The sequence below is a fragment of the Sturnira hondurensis genome, unplaced genomic scaffold, assembly GCF_014824575.4.
Source record: "Sturnira hondurensis isolate 20B ecotype Veracruz unplaced genomic scaffold, ASM1482457v3 Scaffold0004786, whole genome shotgun sequence".
Classification (NCBI taxonomy): domain Eukaryota; kingdom Metazoa; phylum Chordata; class Mammalia; order Chiroptera; family Phyllostomidae; genus Sturnira; species Sturnira hondurensis.
The window spans coordinates 1,729,406-1,736,195 of NW_028077417.1; the positions used below are offsets into that span (position 1 = coordinate 1,729,406).

General features: G+C 42.6%; 2 non-coding genes across 2 annotated transcripts; one reads left to right on the forward strand and one right to left on the reverse strand.

Moving 5' to 3' along the window:
* Positions 1–2,320: 2,320 nt before the first annotated feature.
* LOC118987008 (U6 spliceosomal RNA) lies at positions 2,321–2,427 on the reverse strand. The gene has a single exon (XR_005066494.1). It is a non-coding gene; the product is annotated as a U6 spliceosomal RNA (small nuclear RNA).
* A 1,052-nt stretch (positions 2,428–3,479) lies between these two features.
* On the forward strand, positions 3,480–3,583 carry LOC118987010 (U6 spliceosomal RNA). Its single transcript, XR_005066496.1, has one exon. It is a non-coding gene; the product is annotated as a U6 spliceosomal RNA (small nuclear RNA).
* Positions 3,584–6,790: the final 3,207 nt, after the last annotated feature.

The following is a 6,790-nucleotide window of genomic DNA, read 5'->3' on the forward strand; positions in this document are numbered from 1 at the left end:
TCTTGGTGGTGTCTGCCCCTGCAAACTGAGAGAAATGAAGGTCTGTAGAGATTAGATTACCTGACTCCCTGGAGGCCGAGAGAGAGAGAGAAGAAGAAGACGAAGACGAAGACGAAGAAGAAGAAGAAGAAGAAGAAGAAGAAGAAGAAGAAGAGAAGAAAACAACTTGGTTCCATTTTTCTTCATAGTTCAAAGGAATATGTGTATTTTGCCTAAATTAGGGATCTAACTGCTTGTATTCTCCTCAGAACTCGGTCTTTTTGTGTAGCAGCAGCCTCAACGACACCCTTTCTACTTGTTGGTTGTTACAGTTGAGCCTCTGGGAGAGCTATGAGAAGAGGCTTCTTTGACTCTAGGAACATATATGGTTTCTCAGAATAAACATTTTATTTACATAGCTCTGACTACTTGTACAAGGGGAAACGACACATCCAGAGTTTGCAGACAAAAGCATCCACTCCAGCATCAGGACAGGGAGCCATGGGCAAAAAGCAAATTAACCAGAGTGCCTTCACCTAACTGCAGGAAAAACAGAAAGCATATTAAGAACTAGAAGAAGCCATTTAGCCAAACTTTCCAGTCTTTGGAGGATTTACTTTAAACACATCTTTCAGCTCTTTCACCAGCCCAACACCTTCGGACTTCTCCTTGAACAGATCTAGGTGTCTCTCTCTGGAACTTGCACTGTTTTCACATGGGCTCTGTTGCCCTGCCTGTGGTAAGCTATTCCATATGGTTGTGCCCTTTGTTCTCACAGTGCTGGCTTTTACAACTTCCCATTGCCTCAGAGTTTCTTAGTTTTCCAATGGGCTCTTTGGGGATTTGCACCTCCTGCTAATATACAAATTATTTTCTCAGTTGTGTGATGTTTGCTTCTAATTTTGAAAACATTTTATTTATTTTAGAGGGATAGGAAGGGAGGGAGGAAAATATCCATGTGCAAAAAAGACGTCAATCAGCTGCCTCTCACAATGCCCCATCTGGAGACCTGGCCTGCAACCTAGGTATATGCCCTGACCGGGAATCGAACCAGTGACCTTTCAGTTTTCAGGCCTGCACTCAATCCACTGAACCACACCAGCCAGGGACCTAGGGAAGCTTTAAATCTACTCATGCCCAGACCCATTTACAGGAAGTATGGCTGTAATTGGCCTGGGGTGGGGCCTAGGCATTGGGTAGCTTTTGAGTTCCCTAGGTGATAAATGTGGCACCTAGATTAAGAACCATAGGTGTAAATTAAAGAAAATAGCATTTGGAGTTAGAACTAGGTTCAAGTCCTGCCGCTTCTCCTTAATAACAATGAAATATCTTAAGCCTCAGTTTCCTGGTCTGTAAACAAAAGTGAATAATCCTACCTCATTAGAGGGAATGAGCTAATGTATACAAAGCACATAATGTCTGATATGCAATAATTACTTAATAAATGCCACTTTCCCAAATGTGGACCTGCTATCTTTTAAGCTATTAAACTCCAGCAGTTTGCAGAAATTCTCTATTTAATTTTTGTGTAGATCAAAATACATTAGATAGGAAAAAAGCTAATGTTGTGGAAGAATACTTAGCTCAAGGTTCAACATTTAGGCCTAGGCTTTCTGATCTAGAAAAAATTTTGAATTAAATATTTTATTATTGTTCTATTATAGTTGTCCCAATTTCCCTCCCTTGCTCTGCTCTGCCCAGCCCACCATCTCCACTCCCACAGTCAATCCCTACCCTGTTTTCCATGTCCATGGGTCATTCATACATGTGCCTTGACTAGCCCCTTCCCCTTCTTTCCCCCTTCATTCCCCTCCCCCCTCCCCTCTGGTTTCTGTCAATCTGTTACTTGTTTCCATGCCTCCGGTTTTATGTTGCTCATTTGCTTGTTTTGTTCATCAGGTTCCTGTTATACGTGAGATCATATGGTATTTGTCTTTCACTGCCTGGCTTATTTCACTTAGCATAATGTTCTTCAGTTCCATCCATGCTGTCGCAAAGTGTAGGAGCTCCTTCTTTCTTTCTGCTGCATAGAATTCCATTGTGTAAATATACCACACTTTTTAAAAAAACTTATCTTTAGAGGGAAAGGGAAGGAGAAAGGGGGAGAAATATCAATGTATGGTTGCCTCTCGCGCATCCCCTGCTGGGAACTGGCCTGCAACCCAGGCACGTGCCCTGACTGGGAATCGAACCACGATCATGTGGTTTACCGGCCTGTGCTCAATCGACTGAGCTACACCAGCCAGGGCATGTACTATGCTTTTTTGATCCACTCATTTACTGATGGGCACTTAGGCTGCTTCCAGAAGTTGGCTGTTGTAAATTGTGCTGCTATGAACATAAACATATGGAATTATTCACACATTTGTGTGTCATCCTTGCACAGGGGCCATGCTAATCTTCTTTGTATTGTTCCAATTTGATTACATGTGCTGCTGAAGTGAACACCTAGATTTGATGGCATCATCTGTCAGTGATCAGAACTTGGAAAGTGGGACATATACAAAGTATTGTATATAGTTTACAAATATGTGATTGTACAAAGACCACAGGAGGAAGACACAGTTTGATGATAGTGCATATGGAAAAGACCTTGGGAGTTTGAGCTGACCACAAGTTAAATAAGGACAGACAGTGCCATGTGAATACTAAAACAACCAACACAATCTAATAATGTCCAGAAGGAGTGAAGTAGCCCACTGAGCCCCTGTACTGGCCCAGACAGGCCCCTTCAGAGGGTGGCATCCACCTCTGGGCATCACCATCAGAGGGCATTTGATGAATCCAGAGGTGGCTGATAAAGATGGTGATTGAAAAGGGTGTCACATGGAGAACAGTTGAAGGAACCAGGGAATCAAAGAGGCTGCATTGATTGAAATCCTTATCAAATAGAAGAATTTGGCTTCTTCTGTTTTATATCAAAGGGTAGGACTAAAACCAGTGGGTGGAAATTACGAGCACTTTCAGTTCATCTTTGGAGACTGGGTCCAAAGAGATCACTTTGGCAATTCAAAGAAATGATGATTCTAGAAGAATCCTATATTTTAAAAACCCCTCTTTGATATAAAAAGCTCCCCATGACTTAGTGGAGGCTCTGCTACTGACAAGTACTATGAACCTGGAGAAGTCACTTCATCTCTCTGGGCTTTAGCAAAATGATGTTGGGCTGATCTCAAGGAACTCTTACAGCTAATGTTTAATGAACATGTATTATGTGCTAGTCACTATACACAGATACTTCTGTTACCTAAGACATTTCAGTACTTATTCAGAATGCTTACTCTTTGTCACATTCACCACGGCCTCCCCAGATCATCCCATCCTAAGCCTAGGTACTGGGTTTGAACTAAAGGGAGACACACAGGGTTTTTAGGCCAGAACACTAGGAGACTAAGGAAACTTGCCCATATGGATTGATGAAGCTAAGTGGGAATGAAATCCAGATTTACCCCTTAAGACAAATGTTCCTTAGAAGATGGCTTTTTAAGAGTGGATAAAGTGCTTGCTTCGGCAGAACATATATTAACACTGGAATGATACAGAAAAGGTGGCATGGCCTCTGCACAAGGATGACATGCAACTTTGTGAAGCATTCCATATTTAAACCAAAAAAGAGAATGGATCAAAAGCATTTTCTATATGTGTATGTACATATATGTAGGCATATGGCAGACTTTGGGAACTTCTGGTTCCATGCTGAATTACTTGTATATCCAGCCATGGCAAAGTCCAGTCAAAAGTTTGTAAATGTGTGGAAGGAAGATTAGACTGTCCTTCCTAGTGAATTGGCAAGTATTTGGTGGCAACCATAACATACTTTCTGAAGCAATCAGTCTGGAGGGAAAGACAAAGCTGGCTTGCATCTCTCTCTCTCAGCTTGGATTGGCAGAGTGGAGTGAGCCTGCCCAACCCAGAGTGAACCAAGGGTCAACTTGTAGTAAGCAAGACTTAACCCATCTTGCCTCCAATTTCCCAGGAACCTCTAGCATTTTCAGATTTCCACCTCTGCACTTGGAACTGGTGTGGATGTGTGGATGTGCTCTGAGGAGGAACAGATCTCCAGCCTGTGCTTTTGGTTTTGCCCAGCTAAGGGAATCCATACATAGGCAACTTTAAGGGGCCATGTCTATTTACCTCAGTGAAGTTGGTAACTTCAGCAAGCCCTTTCTAGGCACCCCAGCATTCCTCAGTACCTTGTGGACCTGAGACTTCCAGTTCTAATGATGCTGTGTCTCTAAGTTGCCTAGACTTGTTCTGGTGGGATTTAGGGCTTACTGCTTTCCTTCCTAGACTCAGATTCATTATTTAAGTTCTTGCCTGAATAAATGATGTCAGGGCTCTCTCGGAAAGTCTGGAACAAGCCCTGGCTGGTGTGGCTCGGTGGACTGAGTGCTGGCCTGCAGACCAAAAACTCGCAGGTTCGATCCTGGTCAAGGCACATGCTTGGGTTGCAGGCGAGATCCCTGGTTGGGGGCCTGGGAAAGGCAGCTGATTGATGTTTCTCTCCCTCAAATTCTCCCTCCATTCCCATCTCCAAAAATAAATAAATAAAATCTAAAAAAGAAAAGAAAAAAAGAATGTCAGGAATGTAGGCTCCCTATGCTATGATAGGCATGCGCCTGACCTGGGAGTCAGGAGACCTGAGTTCTAGACTCAGCTCAAGCCTTTACCAGCAACAAAACTTTGGCCAAATCAATTTCCCTCTCTAGGCCTCAGTTTTCCCATCAGTAAAATTAAGGGGTTAACCTGGCTGATTCTCTGGTTTTCTCTGTTTCATTTCCTCTCCCTTTTTGTATCTATCTCTTTTCTGCATGACGCCCTTCTACCTTAGCTGCCATTTTATTTTATTTTTTTAGTCTCCTCCTGATGCCAACCCATCTGTCTTCCCCCTTTATTTTTTCAGTCGTCTTCCATCTTCCTTTCCCCTTCCAGCAGCCCTGCTTTCTGTAACCCTATTCCCACTCTCTCACATGCCCTCCCTCTTTCTTAAAAAGCTACCAGAAGGAATGAAGCATACTTGTGAAATAGAACACATTGTTGAATCAAGTGTTATAATCTACTTTCTTAATTATCTGGTGTGGGTTCCTTGAAGGTTAAAACAGGGCTCCAACACCTTACCCTTCCTTAGGAAGCAGCCACTGAAAACAGAAGTTGCTTTTTATAATTGTGTGTGACCTACAATTGACATTTATTTTGTGGGTCAGTAGTCGACACAGAGGAGTGGTTCCCTACCCTTGGCTATGGCATCTGACCCACTTGGTTAGCTAAGGCTGTCAGTAGGGCATTGCTAAAGATAGTTAGCCTGGTTGGGGGCATCTTATGTGCAGCATGGGACTTGATGAGCCTGCGAGGAGAGAAGGGAGTGCCTTGCTTGCTATATAAAGCACTGACCTTAAACACATTTCAGCCCTTAGTTTTCTCTAAGACAGAACTCCTTCTGTGGTGCCCAAGGCATCAGACCTTCTTGAATCACTGGAACTGGGAGGGAAGGGCACTGGTACTTTGTAAAAAATCAAAATTCCAGATACTTTTAAAAAGACCCTCATCAGTAAGAGCATTACATAAGTGATTAGACTTAGAACATGGAGCACCCTCTAAGTAAGCAGCAGTGGGAGGGTGGGGCCTAAGGACTTCATAAACCCCCGATTGTCCCCGGTCTGGAGAACTTCCTTCTAGGGATCCTTCACATATCTAGCCATTCTCTTCTTGGTCCAGTCCCACTTTTCATATATAGAATCCAAAGGTCATTCTTCACCCAGCTGGTTGAAACTATTGCAATTCTAGGTTTAGTGGAATGGGAATGATGCTTGACCCTGCATGTTTGAATTTCAACCTAATCACTCCAAGACTCTTTTCTCTTCTCCCATTCCCAAACCTGTGAGGTTTACTGTGCTCTGAGGTTTGCTATAGCTGGGCTTTCTTTCTACCCTAAGGGAAATTGTGGACTCTTCAGCATTTAGAATTCTATCGTACTCAATAAAGCTCACTAGTTCTTTCTACTCTAGTGTCTGCTACACTTACTAATGTCACCTTAGTATCCACCAAAAATGTATTGACTCTTCAATCAGATGACCTCAGAGCATAGTCAGCAGAGGAGTCTGTCAAGTGGGGGAGAAGTAACTTATGTTTCCCTTTATATATCATAAAGTTTGTGATGTGCAGGTGTATACTCATCAAAATGAAACCCATTAAATGGGATGTTCAAGATTTGTACATTTCCTGTATGTAAATTTTATTTTATTATTTTTTTAAAATTTTTTATTTAATTATTTTTCAAGTACAGTTTTCTGTCTATTACTCCCATCCCATCCCACCACCCATCCTCCCCCCTCCCTCCCATTTCCACCCTTCTCAGTTGTTGTCCATGTATCCTTTATATAGGTTCCTCTAAATCCCTCCCCTATTTCCCCTGAAATTCCCTCCCCCCTTCCCTCTGGTCACTGTCAGCCTGTTCTCTATTTCAGTGTCTTTGGTTATATTTTGCTTGCTTGTTTGTTTTGTTGTTTAGCTTCCTGTTAAAGGTGAGATCATATGGTATTTGTCCTTCAACACCTGGCTTATTTCACTCAGCATAATGCTTTCCAGTTCCATCCATGTTGTTGCAAAAGGTAGGAGCTCCTTCTTTCTTTCTGCAGCATAAAATTCCATTGTGTATATGTACCATAGTTTTTTGATCCATTCATTTACTGACGGGCACCTAGGTTGCTTCCAACTCTTGGCTATTGTAAATTGTGCTGCTATGAACATTGGGGTGCATAGGTTCTTTGGGATTGGTGTTTTAGGGTTCTTAGGATACAATCCCAGCAGTGGA